At 47.3% G+C, this 15932-nt stretch overlaps 14 non-coding genes across 14 annotated transcripts; all 14 read left to right on the plus strand.

Annotated features, from left to right (window-relative positions):
• Positions 1-3206: 3206 nt before the first annotated feature.
• On the plus strand, positions 3207-3279 carry Trnaf-gaa (transfer RNA phenylalanine (anticodon GAA)). Its single transcript has one exon. It is a non-coding gene; the product is annotated as a tRNA-Phe (tRNA).
• Positions 3280-3817: 538 nt separating this feature from the next.
• Trnak-uuu (transfer RNA lysine (anticodon UUU)) lies at positions 3818-3890 on the plus strand. The gene has a single exon. It is a non-coding gene; the product is annotated as a tRNA-Lys (tRNA).
• A 137-nt stretch (positions 3891-4027) lies between these two features.
• Trnas-cga (transfer RNA serine (anticodon CGA)) lies at positions 4028-4109 on the plus strand. The gene has a single exon. It is a non-coding gene; the product is annotated as a tRNA-Ser (tRNA).
• A 710-nt stretch (positions 4110-4819) lies between these two features.
• Positions 4820-4901, plus strand: Trnas-uga (transfer RNA serine (anticodon UGA)). The gene has a single exon. It is a non-coding gene; the product is annotated as a tRNA-Ser (tRNA).
• A 576-nt stretch (positions 4902-5477) lies between these two features.
• Trnaf-gaa (transfer RNA phenylalanine (anticodon GAA)) lies at positions 5478-5550 on the plus strand. Its single transcript has one exon. It is a non-coding gene; the product is annotated as a tRNA-Phe (tRNA).
• A 538-nt stretch (positions 5551-6088) lies between these two features.
• Positions 6089-6161, plus strand: Trnak-uuu (transfer RNA lysine (anticodon UUU)). Its single transcript has one exon. It is a non-coding gene; the product is annotated as a tRNA-Lys (tRNA).
• Positions 6162-6298: 137 nt separating this feature from the next.
• On the plus strand, positions 6299-6380 carry Trnas-cga (transfer RNA serine (anticodon CGA)). Its single transcript has one exon. It is a non-coding gene; the product is annotated as a tRNA-Ser (tRNA).
• Positions 6381-7090: 710 nt separating this feature from the next.
• On the plus strand, positions 7091-7172 carry Trnas-uga (transfer RNA serine (anticodon UGA)). The gene has a single exon. It is a non-coding gene; the product is annotated as a tRNA-Ser (tRNA).
• Positions 7173-7748: 576 nt separating this feature from the next.
• Trnaf-gaa (transfer RNA phenylalanine (anticodon GAA)) lies at positions 7749-7821 on the plus strand. Its single transcript has one exon. It is a non-coding gene; the product is annotated as a tRNA-Phe (tRNA).
• Positions 7822-8359: 538 nt separating this feature from the next.
• Positions 8360-8432, plus strand: Trnak-uuu (transfer RNA lysine (anticodon UUU)). Its single transcript has one exon. It is a non-coding gene; the product is annotated as a tRNA-Lys (tRNA).
• Positions 8433-8569: 137 nt separating this feature from the next.
• On the plus strand, positions 8570-8651 carry Trnas-cga (transfer RNA serine (anticodon CGA)). The gene has a single exon. It is a non-coding gene; the product is annotated as a tRNA-Ser (tRNA).
• Positions 8652-12663: 4012 nt separating this feature from the next.
• Trnaf-gaa (transfer RNA phenylalanine (anticodon GAA)) lies at positions 12664-12736 on the plus strand. Its single transcript has one exon. It is a non-coding gene; the product is annotated as a tRNA-Phe (tRNA).
• Positions 12737-13274: 538 nt separating this feature from the next.
• Positions 13275-13347, plus strand: Trnak-uuu (transfer RNA lysine (anticodon UUU)). The gene has a single exon. It is a non-coding gene; the product is annotated as a tRNA-Lys (tRNA).
• Positions 13348-13484: 137 nt separating this feature from the next.
• Trnas-cga (transfer RNA serine (anticodon CGA)) lies at positions 13485-13566 on the plus strand. The gene has a single exon. It is a non-coding gene; the product is annotated as a tRNA-Ser (tRNA).
• Positions 13567-15932: the final 2366 nt, after the last annotated feature.

A 15932-nucleotide genomic window follows, 5' to 3' on the forward strand; every position in this document is an offset into this window, starting at 1 on the left:
CGGGCGTCGTGCGTTGCGTACGCCGACGATGTCGGCGTCTTTATACGACAAGAAAAGGACATCCCTTTAGTTAAACCTGTGTTCAGTCTTTTTGCCCAGGCTACAGGTGCGGAACTGAACCCGCATAAAACGGTGCTACTCCCAATAGGTGCCTGTCGCAACTATGCTGCCGATTCATGGTATACCATAGCTGCCTCCCACATGTTGCTCGGCATTCACTTCTTTGCTTGCCCCGTAAAGATGGCGGCTCATAACTGGCGCCGTATTTCGACAACTGTCAAGGGTCTCATGGTTCGTCACGCCACCCGGCACTTACATCTTCTACAGCGTGTCGAGTTGATCAACGTTCACATTCTGGCTAAAGCGTGGTATGTGGCTCAAGTACTCAACGTCCCACCTCCGTTGGCACGCACGATCAGCCAAGCAGCACACTGGCTGCTGTGGCGTGGTCATATTTTCAAGGTGAAGCTTGCCACATGTACCCAGCCTCCGTCTCGCGGAGGCCTGGGTCTCGTCGATGTCAGAAAGAAATGTTCTGCCCTGCTTGTCAACCGACTTGCCACCATTGTAGAGAACAGCCCTCGCAGTACGACGGCTGCCCTCTTCCGCGCCCATGAGCCCCTTTCTGACAGTGCACCGATCAATGTCTCGCGAATACCTTACAAGCTTGCTGTCTTCAGAGATTTTTTCTTGTCCCGAAGTTATCATGTTTCACTAGCTCGCGACCGCAGGACGCGGTCTGCAACTTCTTTGTATCATGAGATGGTCGGTTTGCCACCACCGAACGCCTTAGTACGTCAATATCCCCACAACAACTGGGTTCTTGTTTGGCAAAACGTCAGCAACAAGTTGTTATCGCCAGAAGTGCGAAGCACGTGGTATACGGTTATTACTCGCACTGTGACTACCAACGATCGGCTGGCGGCTATTCACCTTATTCCGTCCTCTAAATGCGAGTCCTGTGACGAACGGGGTACACTTGAGCATCGTTTTCTTTGCAAAACCACACGAGATGTATGGGCTATTTCCTGCGACATGCTCGCACTCATTAACAGGACTAACAACCGGTCGTTCTCCCCGCTTACGGCTATGATTCCCGACATTAAACCTTTTCCGCAATCTAAACGAAATGCTACAGTGTGGATTCTGGGGCATACCACCTACGCTATATTTGCCAAAAATATCAGTGATCCAGTCGACTACTTGTTTTATCTGTGGGAGCGCCATACAACGCTCCGGAGGACCGCCTCATATCAGAGGTGTTTTCAGCGCTTTTTGCAAATCCCCATTGAACAGCAATTTCGGAAAGTCTTCAATCTGGCACCGACTGTCCTCCAAACTTAATGAAGACGTCGATCGTGGTCCTGAAATGTGAACAGATGTAATAGCGTCTTGACGTTACGAAAGCACTCGGAAACTGAAAACTGAAGAAGAAACTAGAAACACATTGAAATGCAAAACAATGGAATAAGGAATTACTTTCTTTCTTCCTTTTTTCTTGATTGTTTTCATAACCTTCTCTTTTTGCTTTCTTTGACATTGGAACGCACTTTCGTTTTATTTCGAGTGTGAATTGTACTCCCTTTCGAGGGCTTATTCTTCCTCTCTTTCATTTGGTATTTCGATTTCTTCTTTCCTACGGGGATCGCTTGTTTTGAAATTCTATGTTGCCTATTTGCTCGCTTCTTTCCGTGAAGATAGCACATTCACAATCCTCCATTCCTTTCACACTCCTTTCCAAGAGAGGTGTTTGTTTTTCGTTGCCAAATTATGTGCCATTTTATCTCTTTTCCATTATGGATGAATGGAATTTGCTCATTTCTTCTCTCAGGTTCGTTTCCTAAATTCATGTCCCGGTAGAGTTGAGGGCTTCTAAGTTCTTCGTGTTTTTTTTTTTTCTTCTCCCACTGTGCTTCTTGTCGTTCTCTTCCAGCAGGAAACACTGCATTTCTTTAGTTTTGAGGCGATATTTTCGTTTCCTTTGTGGCACTAAATATTATTTCCTCTTTCTCCAGCCACTGAGCTCCAATGTTCTGTTGCACATTCTTCATCACGCCAGTCGGCAATTAATAAATAAATAAAATAAAAAAAAAAAAAGAACCAAGCAAAACCAATTAAAAAAAACAAATTTAAACCAACATTAAAAAAAAATCCTAGTAGCCCAAAAAACCAAAAAAAAAAAAAAAACCAGTCTCTTACAACAGACTCAGGAGACAACTTGGTGACAGGTCTGGGGGAGACATTTTGGCCAGGCCTCGGGACATTCGACCCCTGCCCTCTTTGCCTCTGCCTGCCTGTTGCTCTGGTTGCATCTTTGGTAAAAAAAAAAAATAAAAAAAAAATAAAAAAAAAAGAAAAAAAAATAACAAAAAAAATCCTGCCGACTGCGAAAATTTTAAACAAAAAAAAAAAAAAAGTCCTGCCGACTGCGAAAAAAAAAAAAAAAAATGTCCTACCGACTGCGTCCGTTTTTTCTTTTTTTGTTTAAGAAGAAGGAGCAGAAAATTTCGATACTACAGGATGGTCTGCGTGGAGCAACGACGACAAAAACCTTAATTAAATCAAGAAAAAAAAAAAATAAAAAAAAAAAATAAAAAAAAAAAAGAAAAAAAAAAGTCCTGCCGACTGCGAAAATTTTCTCGCTCTCAGAAGAAGGACGTTCAGCTGCATCCTAGCGGTTGCGTCTCCACTAAACACGTGGATCGCCAGCAATGTGCAGGGTGCAGCGCTACAGTCGCGCCCAGAAGCCACAGCTCATCTCCCCGTCTCACAGCCGTCCACCAGGTGTCAGTGCAAGTGTCACCTCTCTGGGCAGTGCAGATGTGTCCATTTTAGCTTGCAGACGATGACGTGTAGCAATTTATGAGCTAGCGCAAGTCAAATGTTTTACCGTGTGTATCTGCTAGATGCTGCCTCTCACACGCTGGAGAGGCTCACTGCTTCTTGTGTCTCGTTCTTTGCACACGAGTTGCACGTGGCATCGATATAGCACAGGTTTTCTAGCGTCAGCGAAGTCAATATTACATGAATCGAGTCGAAGTGTTTGCTTGTTACGATGATGGAAGCAGAAGAAATGTGTGTGGTACTTCACTGCATCTGCTGCTCGCCTTTCAGCGTCCCTGTGTCTTATCAGATGAAGATGACTGTGAAATTGGCGACGGGGCAGAGGTCAACGAAGACGTGCAAAACAGAGACGTTCAACGTCAGCCGAAATAGCTCAGTTGGGAGAGCGTTAGACTGAAGATCTAAAGGTCCCTGGTTCGATCCCGGGTTTCGGCATGCATTCGTTTTGAAGCTGACGCCAATGGAATTGCTCTGAGTTTGTGATAATGTAACTACCGCCGAGAACAAAAATGACTCCCTCCTGTAGCTGTTCTGGTTGTCCAGTGCATGCCATAAGAGGAACACAGTAGGCAAATGCCTGGGAAGCAAGAAAATAAAAAAAAAGTCCTACCTATTGCGTTCCCTTTTTTGTGTCAGGACGTGAAGAACGTCTCCAACGGAACCGTGAAATGAGCGAAAACGTGGGAAACATTGCATTCGAAATGCTTGTGAATTTTCCAGTTGCCCAGTGAGTGTCGACAGAACACGTAAATCCTCTGCTCCAACGTATGAGACGTAACGATTGCTGCAATTTGTTCTTGCGTCATGTGTCAGCATTCTTCGATAGTCTGTTACGAGCTTAGCACGATAAGTTTGTAGACAGCATCCAGGCGACGTTTTATTAGTTACAGCTCCATGCAGCGAGTGCACAACAGTAAAGGACATGAGTCAATGTGCAGTTGTGTATCGTGGAAGGTTTACAAACGTCTTGTGAGCCCGGATAGCTCAGTCGGTAGAGCATTAGGCTTTTAACCTAAGGGTCCAGGGTTCAAGTCCCTGTCCGGGCGGAAATTTTAATACTTTGGTAGTGATTCGTCTAGTAGAGGTGGAAACACTACGGAAAAGAATGCAACTACGCCGTTTCCTGACACCACAGTGCTTTAAACGGTAGCAGTTGCATGTGTCGGCAGAACTCGCGCTACCGGCAGTCGTGGCCGAGTGGTTAAGGCGTCTGACTCGAACTCAGATTCCCTCTGGGAGCGTAGGTTCGAGTCCTACCGGCTGCGTGCGATTTTGCGTAAAGAGCAGCAAATATTTTCACACACGTGAACGCGGATGCAAACCAATGACGCCACTCTCAACAAGACGAAAATTTAAGAATACTGAGTTTCGCAACGGCCGCTGCTTCCTGTGGCTACCGGTTCACCTCGCACTGACGCTGGGACTGCAGAAAGCCGTCGCAGGCCCACGAGTGCGCTCCCGTCATTTTCTCGCGCCGACGCCGAGTTTGTGAGTACACAGATGTGCTTGGAAGTGTTGGACAGAGCGAACATTCATTTCTTTTTAAGAATCGAAATTCAGTCATTCGAGTGCGGCAAAAGCAATGGTGCAGCGCTTCTTTTGTTAAGATCTCGCAGCTACTTGCAAGTATGTCCACCGCTTAAGACGACAGAAAAGCAGCGTCAGCGGTGCGTCAGTGGGAAGTCGGTGAAGTCGCCATTGGAGCCATAAGCCAGCAATTACGACATGCGAATCACTCGGACACCACGCAGCTGTACGATAATGCTCGTGCGTGGGCCCGCATAGCTCAGTCGGCAGAGCGGTAGGTTCTCAATCAAATGGTCCTGGGTTCAAGTCCCTGTCTGGGCGAAAATTATTACATTTTGGAAACGGCCAATGGAAACCTTACAGAAATGAGTGAGGCCACGCCGCTTTCTGCCATCAGATTGCTTCTAAAGATGGCAGTTTCCGTTGTCGGGAGACATTTCCGCCACCAGCAGTCGTGGCCGAGTGGTTAAGGCGTCTGACTTGAAATCAGATTCCCTCTGGGAGCGTAGGTTCGAGTCCTGCCGACTGCGAAAATTTTCTCGCTCTCAGAAGAAGGACGTTCAGCTGCATCCTAGCGGTTGCGTCTCCACTAAACACGTGGATCGCCAGCAATGTGCAGGGTGCAGCGCTACAGTCGCGCCCAGAAGCCACAGCTCATCTCCCCGTCTCACAGCCGTCCACCAGGTGTCAGTGCAAGTGTCACCTCTCTGGGCAGTGCAGATGTGTCCATTTTAGCTTGCAGACGATGACGTGTAGCAATTTATGAGCTAGCGCAAGTCAAATGTTTTACCGTGTGTATCTGCTAGATGCTGCCTCTCACACGCTGGAGAGGCTCACTGCTTCTTGTGTCTCGTTCTTTGCACACGAGTTGCACGTGGCATCGATATAGCACAGGTTTTCTAGCGTCAGCGAAGTCAATATTACATGAATCGAGTCGAAGTGTTTGCTTGTTACGATGATGGAAGCAGAAGAAATGTGTGTGGTACTTCACTGCATCTGCTGCTCGCCTTTCAGCGTCCCTGTGTCTTATCAGATGAAGATGACTGTGAAATTGGCGACGGGGCAGAGGTCAACGAAGACGTGCAAAACAGAGACGTTCAACGTCAGCCGAAATAGCTCAGTTGGGAGAGCGTTAGACTGAAGATCTAAAGGTCCCTGGTTCGATCCCGGGTTTCGGCATGCATTCGTTTTGAAGCTGACGCCAATGGAATTGCTCTGAGTTTGTGATAATGTAACTACCGCCGAGAACAAAAATGACTCCCTCCTGTAGCTGTTCTGGTTGTCCAGTGCATGCCATAAGAGGAACACAGTAGGCAAATGCCTGGGAAGCAAGAAAATAAAAAAAAAGTCCTACCTATTGCGTTCCCTTTTTTGTGTCAGGACGTGAAGAACGTCTCCAACGGAACCGTGAAATGAGCGAAAACGTGGGAAACATTGCATTCGAAATGCTTGTGAATTTTCCAGTTGCCCAGTGAGTGTCGACAGAACACGTAAATCCTCTGCTCCAACGTATGAGACGTAACGATTGCTGCAATTTGTTCTTGCGTCATGTGTCAGCATTCTTCGATAGTCTGTTACGAGCTTAGCACGATAAGTTTGTAGACAGCATCCAGGCGACGTTTTATTAGTTACAGCTCCATGCAGCGAGTGCACAACAGTAAAGGACATGAGTCAATGTGCAGTTGTGTATCGTGGAAGGTTTACAAACGTCTTGTGAGCCCGGATAGCTCAGTCGGTAGAGCATTAGGCTTTTAACCTAAGGGTCCAGGGTTCAAGTCCCTGTCCGGGCGGAAATTTTAATACTTTGGTAGTGATTCGTCTAGTAGAGGTGGAAACACTACGGAAAAGAATGCAACTACGCCGTTTCCTGACACCACAGTGCTTTAAACGGTAGCAGTTGCATGTGTCGGCAGAACTCGCGCTACCGGCAGTCGTGGCCGAGTGGTTAAGGCGTCTGACTCGAAATCAGATTCCCTCTGGGAGCGTAGGTTCGAGTCCTACCGGCTGCGTGCGATTTTGCGTAAAGAGCAGCAAATATTTTCACACACGTGAACGCGGATGCAAACCAATGACGCCACTCTCAACAAGACGAAAATTTAAGAATACTGAGTTTCGCAACGGCCGCTGCTTCCTGTGGCTACCGGTTCACCTCGCACTGACGCTGGGACTGCAGAAAGCCGTCGCAGGCCCACGAGTGCGCTCCCGTCATTTTCTCGCGCCGACGCCGAGTTTGTGAGTACACAGATGTGCTTGGAAGTGTTGGACAGAGCGAACATTCATTTCTTTTTAAGAATCGAAATTCAGTCATTCGAGTGCGGCAAAAGCAATGGTGCAGCGTTTCTTTTGTTAAGATCTCGCAGCTACTTGCAAGTATGTCCACCGCTTAAGACGACAGAAAAGCAGCGTCAGCGGTGCGTCAGTGGGAAGTCGGTGAAGTCGCCATTGGAGCCATAAGCCAGCAATTACGACATGCGAATCACTCGGACACCACGCAGCTGTACGATAATGCTCGTGCGTGGGCCCGCATAGCTCAGTCGGCAGAGCGGTAGGTTCTCAATCAAATGGTCCTGGGTTCAAGTCCCTGTCTGGGCGAAAATTATTACATTTTGGAAACGGCCAATGGAAACCTTACAGAAATGAGTGAGGCCACGCCGCTTTCTGCCATCAGATTGCTTCTAAAGATGGCAGTTTCCGTTGTCGGGAGACATTTCCGCCACCAGCAGTCGTGGCCGAGTGGTTAAGGCGTCTGACTTGAAATCAGATTCCCTCTGGGAGCGTAGGTTCGAGTCCTGCCGACTGCGAAAATTTTCTCGCTCTCAGAAGAAGGACGTTCAGCTGCATCCTAGCGGTTGCGTCTCCACTAAACACGTGGATCGCCAGCAATGTGCAGGGTGCAGCGCTACAGTCGCGCCCAGAAGCCACAGCTCATCTCCCCGTCTCACAGCCGTCCACCAGGTGTCAGTGCAAGTGTCACCTCTCTGGGCAGTGCAGATGTGTCCATTTTAGCTTGCAGACGATGACGTGTAGCAATTTATGAGCTAGCGCAAGTCAAATGTTTTACCGTGTGTATCTGCTAGATGCTGCCTCTCACACGCTGGAGAGGCTCACTGCTTCTTGTGTCTCGTTCTTTGCACACGAGTTGCACGTGGCATCGATATAGCACAGGTTTTCTAGCGTCAGCGAAGTCAATATTACATGAATCGAGTCGAAGTGTTTGCTTGTTACGATGATGGAAGCAGAAGAAATGTGTGTGGTACTTCACTGCATCTGCTGCTCGCCTTTCAGCGTCCCTGTGTCTTATCAGATGAAGATGACTGTGAAATTGGCGACGGGGCAGAGGTCAACGAAGACGTGCAAAACAGAGACGTTCAACGTCAGCCGAAATAGCTCAGTTGGGAGAGCGTTAGACTGAAGATCTAAAGGTCCCTGGTTCGATCCCGGGTTTCGGCATGCATTCGTTTTGAAGCTGACGCCAATGGAATTGCTCTGAGTTTGTGATAATGTAACTACCGCCGAGAACAAAAATGACTCCCTCCTGTAGCTGTTCTGGTTGTCCAGTGCATGCCATAAGAGGAACACAGTAGGCAAATGCCTGGGAAGCAAGAAAATAAAAAAAAAGTCCTACCTATTGCGTTCCCTTTTTTGTGTCAGGACGTGAAGAACGTCTCCAACGGAACCGTGAAATGAGCGAAAACGTGGGAAACATTGCATTCGAAATGCTTGTGAATTTTCCAGTTGCCCAGTGAGTGTCGACAGAACACGTAAATCCTCTGCTCCAACGTATGAGACGTAACGATTGCTGCAATTTGTTCTTGCGTCATGTGTCAGCATTCTTCGATAGTCTGTTACGAGCTTAGCACGATAAGTTTGTAGACAGCATCCAGGCGACGTTTTATTAGTTACAGCTCCATGCAGCGAGTGCACAACAGTAAAGGACATGAGTCAATGTGCAGTTGTGTATCGTGGAAGGTTTACAAACGTCTTGTGAGCCCGGATAGCTCAGTCGGTAGAGCATTAGGCTTTTAACCTAAGGGTCCAGGGTTCAAGTCCCTGTCCGGGCGGAAATTTTAATACTTTGGTAGTGATTCGTCTAGTAGAGGTGGAAACACTACGGAAAAGAATGCAACTACGCCGTTTCCTGACACCACAGTGCTTTAAACGGTAGCAGTTGCATGTGTCGGCAGAACTTGCGCTACCGGCAGTCGTGGCCGAGTGGTTAAGGCGTCTGACTCGAAATCAGATTCCCTCTGGGAGCGTAGGTTCGAGTCCTACCGGCTGCGTGCGATTTTGCGTAAAGAGCAGCAAATATTTTCACACACGTGAACGCGGATGCAAACCAATGACGCCACTCTCAACAAGACGAAAATTTAAGAATACTGAGTTTCGCAACGGCCGCTGCTTCCTGTGGCTACCGGTTCACCTCGCACTGACGCTGGGACTGCAGAAAGCCGTCGCAGGCCCACGAGTGCGCTCCCGTCATTTTCTCGCGCCGACGCCGAGTTTGTGAGTACACAGATGTGCTTGGAAGTGTTGGACAGAGCGAACATTCATTTCTTTTTAAGAATCGAAATTCAGTCATTCGAGTGCGGCAAAAGCAATGGTGCAGCGTTTCTTTTGTTAAGATCTCGCAGCTACTTGCAAGTATGTCCACCGCTTAAGACGACAGAAAAGCAGCGTCAGCGGTGCGTCAGTGGGAAGTCGGTGAAGTCGCCATTGGAGCCATAAGCCAGTAATTACGACATGTGAATCACTCGCACACCACGCAGCTGTACGGTAGCTCAGTCGGTAGAGCGTTAGGTTTTCAACCAAAGGGTGTTGGGTTCAAGCCCCTGTCTGGGCGAAAATTAATACACTTTCGTAACGGCTAATGTGCTGGCAATGGAAACACTAGAGAAAAGAGTGAGGCCACGCCGCTTTCTGCCATCGGATTGCTTCTAAAGATGTCACTTTCACTTGCCGGAAGTCGATATTGCCACAGGCAGTCGTGGCCGAGTGGTTAATGGCAGCTGATGGTCGCCGGCTTACCTTACAGAATCAAATAACCCATGAACTTACCTGCTACTATGAGACCTTATATGCTGTGGCTGATTCTGATCCGGTTGATAATGACGAGATTTTAACTGCTATCCCATCAGTTTTAACAGAGGACCATAATACGGAATTTTTAGCTCCTTTTACTGCAGACGAAATTTCAGCTTTTATTGCTTGTTCACCATCTCACAAATCTCCTGGTCCGGATGGCCTTCCTAAGGAGTTTTTTGTTCGCTTTTGGCCTATTATAGGGCCTGTTTTTACGGATATAGTAAATGAAATTTTGAATGGTGGCTCAATTCCAGCCGATTTCAAGAGAGGTACGGTTGTCCTGATACCGAAAGCTGCTGGTTTGAAGACAGCTAGTGACTTTCGTCCTTTAACCCTTTTAAATTTTGATTATAAGACGGCTGCTAGGGCTGTTAATGCACGTCTATCCCTCTTGCTTACACCTGTGATAACTCCTTGTCAAAGCTGCTTTCCGGGGCGCTCCATCTTGACGCCTCTGGCGGGGTATCGTGATATTGTGTCGATTGTCGCTGTCACCAATATTTCCTGTGCGCTTTTATTTGTTGATTTTAGTAAGGCTTTTGATCGTGTGTCCCATTCGTTTTTAGAGCTTCTGCTGCGCCGACTCGGTTTTAATGAAAAGGCGCTGCTGGTACTTAAGAATATGACGACTGGCATTTCTGCTAAGATTGACATTAATGGCCAGCTGACGAAGGTCATTGATATTAAACGTGGCGTCCCGCAAGGTAGCCCTTTATCCATGACCCTTTATGCTCTCTCCCTTCAACCACTCCTCACACGTCTCAACTCGACACTTCGTGGTCTTACGATCTCTGGGGTTACCCAGACAGCAACAGCTTATGCTGATGATTTGGTTGTTTTGCTTCGTTCCGCCGCAGAAGTGCCGCTGTTGAAAATGGAACTAGATAAATTTTCTGCAGCCTCAGGTTCTCGTATTAACCCCCGTAAAAGCAAACTCCTGAATTTGCGGGGCTTTGAACGTGTGGTTATTCCGTGGGTTATGGCTGTTGAACACCATACACATTTAGGTATCTATCTTGAACGGTGTCCTCTTCGTATGGCTGCAAAAAATTGGCAAGTGGCCATTTCCAAGCTTCAAGGTGTATTATTCGAACACTCATGGCGTTCGATACCGCTACTGCAAAAAAAGCGTGTATTAGACACTTATGTTTTATGTAAAGTATATTACGTTGCTCAGTTGTTTCCGCTTCCCCGAATGCAGGGTGCAAAAATGGTCCAGCTTATTAACAGATATATTTGGCGGGGGCACATTTTTAAATTACGTTGTGATGTTTTTACGAAGCCGCGTCTTGAGGGCGGCTTGTCGTTCACCGATGTCCGTGTCAAGGCTGCTGCCCTTTATGTTAAGCGAACCCTCCATCTTTTATTTTCTGAGTCCCCGACTGTTACTTCGCGATTACTCCATGTCGTTCGTCCTGAGAGCTTGTCACCGCCTATTAACGTAGGGTCTCTAAATGCGAAGCTACGACATGTTCGGGACTTCTACATTGAGATTAGTTACCTGGATCTCCACTTACAACGTCGTCCTGTTTTTACTACGCGAACACTGCTTGCCAAATGGCACAGGTCGTTTTCTTCCAACCCGATTGTTTTGCAGTATCCCCGTTTTAATTGGCGTAACATATGGACGAATATTAGCTTACCCGTTCATTCAGCAACTGTTGCCTCCCTATGGTATAAGGTGGTTAATCAGCTGATTCCTACGAACGTACGACTTCATCGTATAGGTTTATGTGTCTCTCCGCTTTGTCAAACGTGTGGTTGTGTTGATACGCTCCCACACCGATTTACCTGCGCTGACCGTCTTCGCATGTGGTACTGGCTGCGCCGACAATTGGCGTTACTCACCAGGAGTTCGGAATCGGCATTTACAACTGATATCCTCTGCTGGCCGGACACGGTTTTTTATCCCCGGACAAAGAACAACACCATTATGTGGCTTCTTGGCCGTTACATTTTTGCAGTGGTTGATGGTGATGGTCTTTCCGATTTTATTTCGTTTATTGGTTACATGCTTCATGAGTACTGGACGCAAAAATCTTTCCCACATCTTAAGAGGGACTTTGCGAATATGCTTAGTATTGTTTTCGAAAAGCAGGGGATTGGTTAAGTTTCCACTTCTATTGATAATTACTGCGCCAGATGCATTAATGGCACCGGTATAGGGGCATACTGATCTCACTTCATGATACGGAAGACATTCTCGCTAGTTCTTAGTTCTTTTACCTTCCTGCCAAGCTTTTACCTGTTTGGATAGACGACGCATCATGACCCCCGTGTCCACATATAAGTATCATAAGACTCTGAACCAAGGACAATTACTACGTCTTGGTGCGACTGTGCTTCAGTGCAGGGAGGAGGAGACGTCATGGCCAGGCCTCGGGATTCGACCCCTGCCCAACACGCCTCCACCGAGCTGCAAGGAGACAAAAAAAAAGATAAAAAAAAAGTGGTTAAGGCGTTAAAAAAAAATGGATAAGGCAAAAAAAAAAAAATGGATAAGGCATCGGTCTCCTAAACCGGGGATTGTGGGTTCGAGTATAAAAAAAAAAAAAAAAAAAAAAAAGTGGTTAAGGCGTCTGACTTGAAATCAGATTCCCTCTGGGAGCGTAGGTTCGAGTCCTGCCGACTGCGAAAATTTTCTCGCTCTCAGAAGAAGGACGTTCAGCTGCATCCTAGCGGTTGCGTCTCCACTAAACACGTGGATCGCCAGCAATGTGCAGGGTGCAGCGCTACAGTCGCGCCCAGAAGCCACAGCTCATCTCCTCGTCTCACAGCCGTCCACCAGGTGTCAGTGCAAGTGTCACCTCTCTGGGCAGTGCAGATGTGTCCATTTTAGCTTGCAGACGATGACGTGTAGCAATTTATGAGCTAGCGCAAGTCAAATGTTTTACCGTGTGTATCTGCTAGATGCTGCCTCTCACACGCTGGAGAGGCTCACTGCTTCTTGTGTCTCGTTCTTTGCACACGAGTTGCACGTGGCATCGATATAGCACAGGTTTTCTAGCGTCAGCGAAGTCAATATTACATGAATCGAGTCGAAGTGTTTGCTTGTTACGATGATGGAAGCAGAAGAAATGTGTGTGGTACTTCACTGCATCTGCTGCTCGCCTTTCAGCGTCCCTGTGTCTTATCAGATGAAGATGACTGTGAAATTGGCGACGGGGCAGAGGTCAACGAAGACGTGCAAAACAGAGACGTTCAACGTCAGCCGAAATAGCTCAGTTGGGAGAGCGTTAGACTGAAGATCTAAAGGTCCCTGGTTCGATCCCGGGTTTCGGCATGCATTCGTTTTGAAGCTGACGCCAATGGAATTGCTCTGAGTTTGTGATAATGTAACTACCGCCGAGAACAAAAATGACTCCCTCCTGTAGCTGTTCTGGTTGTCCAGTGCATGCCATAAGAGGAACACAGTAGGCAAATGCCTGGGAAGCAAGAAAATAAAAAAAAAGTCCTACCTATTGCGTTCCCTTTTTTGTGTCAGGACGTGAAGAACGTCTCCAACGGAACCGTGAAATGAGCGAAAACGTGGGAAACATTGCATTCGAAATGCTTGTGAATTTTCCAGTTGCCCAGTGAGTGTCGACAGAACACGTAAATCCTCTGCTCCAACGTATGAGACGTAACGATTGCTGCAATTTGTTCTTGCGTCATGTGTCAGCATTCTTCGATAGTCTGTTACGAGCTTAGCACGATAAGTTTGTAGACAGCATCCAGGCGACGTTTTATTAGTTACAGCTCCATGCAGCGAGTGCACAACAGTAAAGGACATGAGTCAATGTGCAGTTGTGTATCGTGGAAGGTTTACAAACGTCTTGTGAGCCCGGATAGCTCAGTCGGTAGAGCATTAGGCTTTTAACCTAAGGGTCCAGGGTTCAAGTCCCTGTCCGGGCGGAAATTTTAATACTTTGGTAGTGATTCGTCTAGTAGAGGTGGAAACACTACGGAAAAGAATGCAACTACGCCGTTTCCTGACACCACAGTGCTTTAAACGGTAGCAGTTGCATGTGTCGGCAGAACTCGCGCTACCGGCAGTCGTGGCCGAGTGGTTAAGGCGTCTGACTCGAAATCAGATTCCCTCTGGGAGCGTAGGTTCGAGTCCTACCGGCTGCGTGCGATTTTGCGTAAAGAGCAGCAAATATTTTCACACACGTGAACGCGGATGCAAACCAATGACGCCACTCTCAACAAGACGAAAATTTAAGAATACTGAGTTTCGCAACGGCCGCTGCTTCCTGTGGCTACCGGTTCACCTCGCACTGACGCTGGGACTGCAGAAAGCCGTCGCAGGCCCACGAGTGCGCTCCCGTCATTTTCTCGCGCCGACGCCGAGTTTGTGAGTACACAGATGTGCTTGGAAGTGTTGGACAGAGCGAACATTCATTTCTTTTTAAGAATCGAAATTCAGTCATTCGAGTGCGGCAAAAGCAATGGTGCAGCGTTTCTTTTGTTAAGATCTCGCAGCTACTTGCAAGTATGTCCACCGCTTAAGACGACAGAAAAGCAGCGTCAGCGGTGCGTCAGTGGGAAGTCGGTGAAGTCGCCATTGGAGCCATAAGCCAGTAATTACGACATGTGAATCACTCGCACACCACGCAGCTGTACGGTAGCTCAGTCGGTAGAGCGTTAGGTTTTCAACCAAAGGGTGTTGGGTTCAAGCCCCTGTCTGGGCGAAAATTAATACACTTTCGTAACGGCTAATGTGCTGGCAATGGAAACACTAGAGAAAAGAGTGAGGCCACGCCGCTTTCTGCCATCGGATTGCTTCTAAAGATGTCACTTTCACTTGCCGGAAGTCGATATTGCCACAGGCAGTCGTGGCCGAGTGGTTAATGGCAGCTGATGGTCGCCGGCTTACCTTACAGAATCAAATAACCCATGAACTTACCTGCTACTATGAGACCTTATATGCTGTGGCTGATTCTGATCCGGTTGATAATGACGAGATTTTAACTGCTATCCCATCAGTTTTAACAGAGGACCATAATACGGAATTTTTAGCTCCTTTTACTGCAGACGAAATTTCAGCTTTTATTGCTTGTTCACCATCTCACAAATCTCCTGGTCCGGATGGCCTTCCTAAGGAGTTTTTTGTTCGCTTTTGGCCTATTATAGGGCCTGTTTTTACGGATATAGTAAATGAAATTTTGAATGGTGGCTCAATTCCAGCCGATTTCAAGAGAGGTACGGTTGTCCTGATACCGAAAGCTGCTGGTTTGAAGACAGCTAGTGACTTTCGTCCTTTAACCCTTTTAAATTTTGATTATAAGACGGCTGCTAGGGCTGTTAATGCACGTCTATCCCTCTTGCTTACACCTGTGATAACTCCTTGTCAAAGCTGCTTTCCGGGGCGCTCCATCTTGACGCCTCTGGCGGGGTATCGTGATATTGTGTCGATTGTCGCTGTCACCAATATTTCCTGTGCGCTTTTATTTGTTGATTTTAGTAAGGCTTTTGATCGTGTGTCCCATTCGTTTTTAGAGCTTCTGCTGCGCCGACTCGGTTTTAATGAAAAGGCGCTGCTGGTACTTAAGAATATGACGACTGGCATTTCTGCTAAGATTGACATTAATGGCCAGCTGACGAAGGTCATTGATATTAAACGTGGCGTCCCGCAAGGTAGCCCTTTATCCATGACCCTTTATGCTCTCTCCCTTCAACCACTCCTCACACGTCTCAACTCGACACTTCGTGGTCTTACGATCTCTGGGGTTACCCAGACAGCAACAGCTTATGCTGATGATTTGGTTGTTTTGCTTCGTTCCGCCGCAGAAGTGCCGCTGTTGAAAATGGAACTAGATAAATTTTCTGCAGCCTCAGGTTCTCGTATTAACCCCCGTAAAAGCAAACTCCTGAATTTGCGGGGCTTTGAACGTGTGGTTATTCCGTGGGTTATGGCTGTTGAACACCATACACATTTAGGTATCTATCTTGAACGGTGTCCTCTTCGTATGGCTGCAAAAAATTGGCAAGTGGCCATTTCCAAGCTTCAAGGTGTTTTATTCGAACACTCATGGCGTTCGATACCGCTACTGCAAAAAAAGCGTGTATTAGACACTTATGTTTTATGTAAAGTATATTACGTTGCTCAGTTGTTTCCGCTTCCCCGAATGCAGGGTGCAAAAATGGTCCAGCTTATTAACAGATATATTTGGCGGGGGCACATTTTTAAATTACGTTGTGATGTTTTTACGAAGCCGCGTCTTGAGGGCGGCTTGTCGTTCACCGATGTCCGTGTCAAGGCTGCTGCCCTTTATGTTAAGCGAACCCTCCATCTTTTATTTTCTGAGTCCCCGACTGTTACTTCGCGATTACTCCATGTCGTTCGTCCTGAGAGCTTGTCACCGCCTATTAACGTAGGGTCTCTAAATGCGAAGCTACGACATGTTCGGGACTTCTACATTGAGATTAGTTACCTGGATCTCCACTTACAACGTCGTCCTGTTTTTACTACGCGAACACTGCTTGCCAAATGGCAC

This window comes from Schistocerca nitens, unplaced genomic scaffold (genome assembly GCF_023898315.1).
Source record: "Schistocerca nitens isolate TAMUIC-IGC-003100 unplaced genomic scaffold, iqSchNite1.1 HiC_scaffold_385, whole genome shotgun sequence".
NCBI lineage: Eukaryota > Metazoa > Arthropoda > Insecta > Orthoptera > Acrididae > Schistocerca > Schistocerca nitens.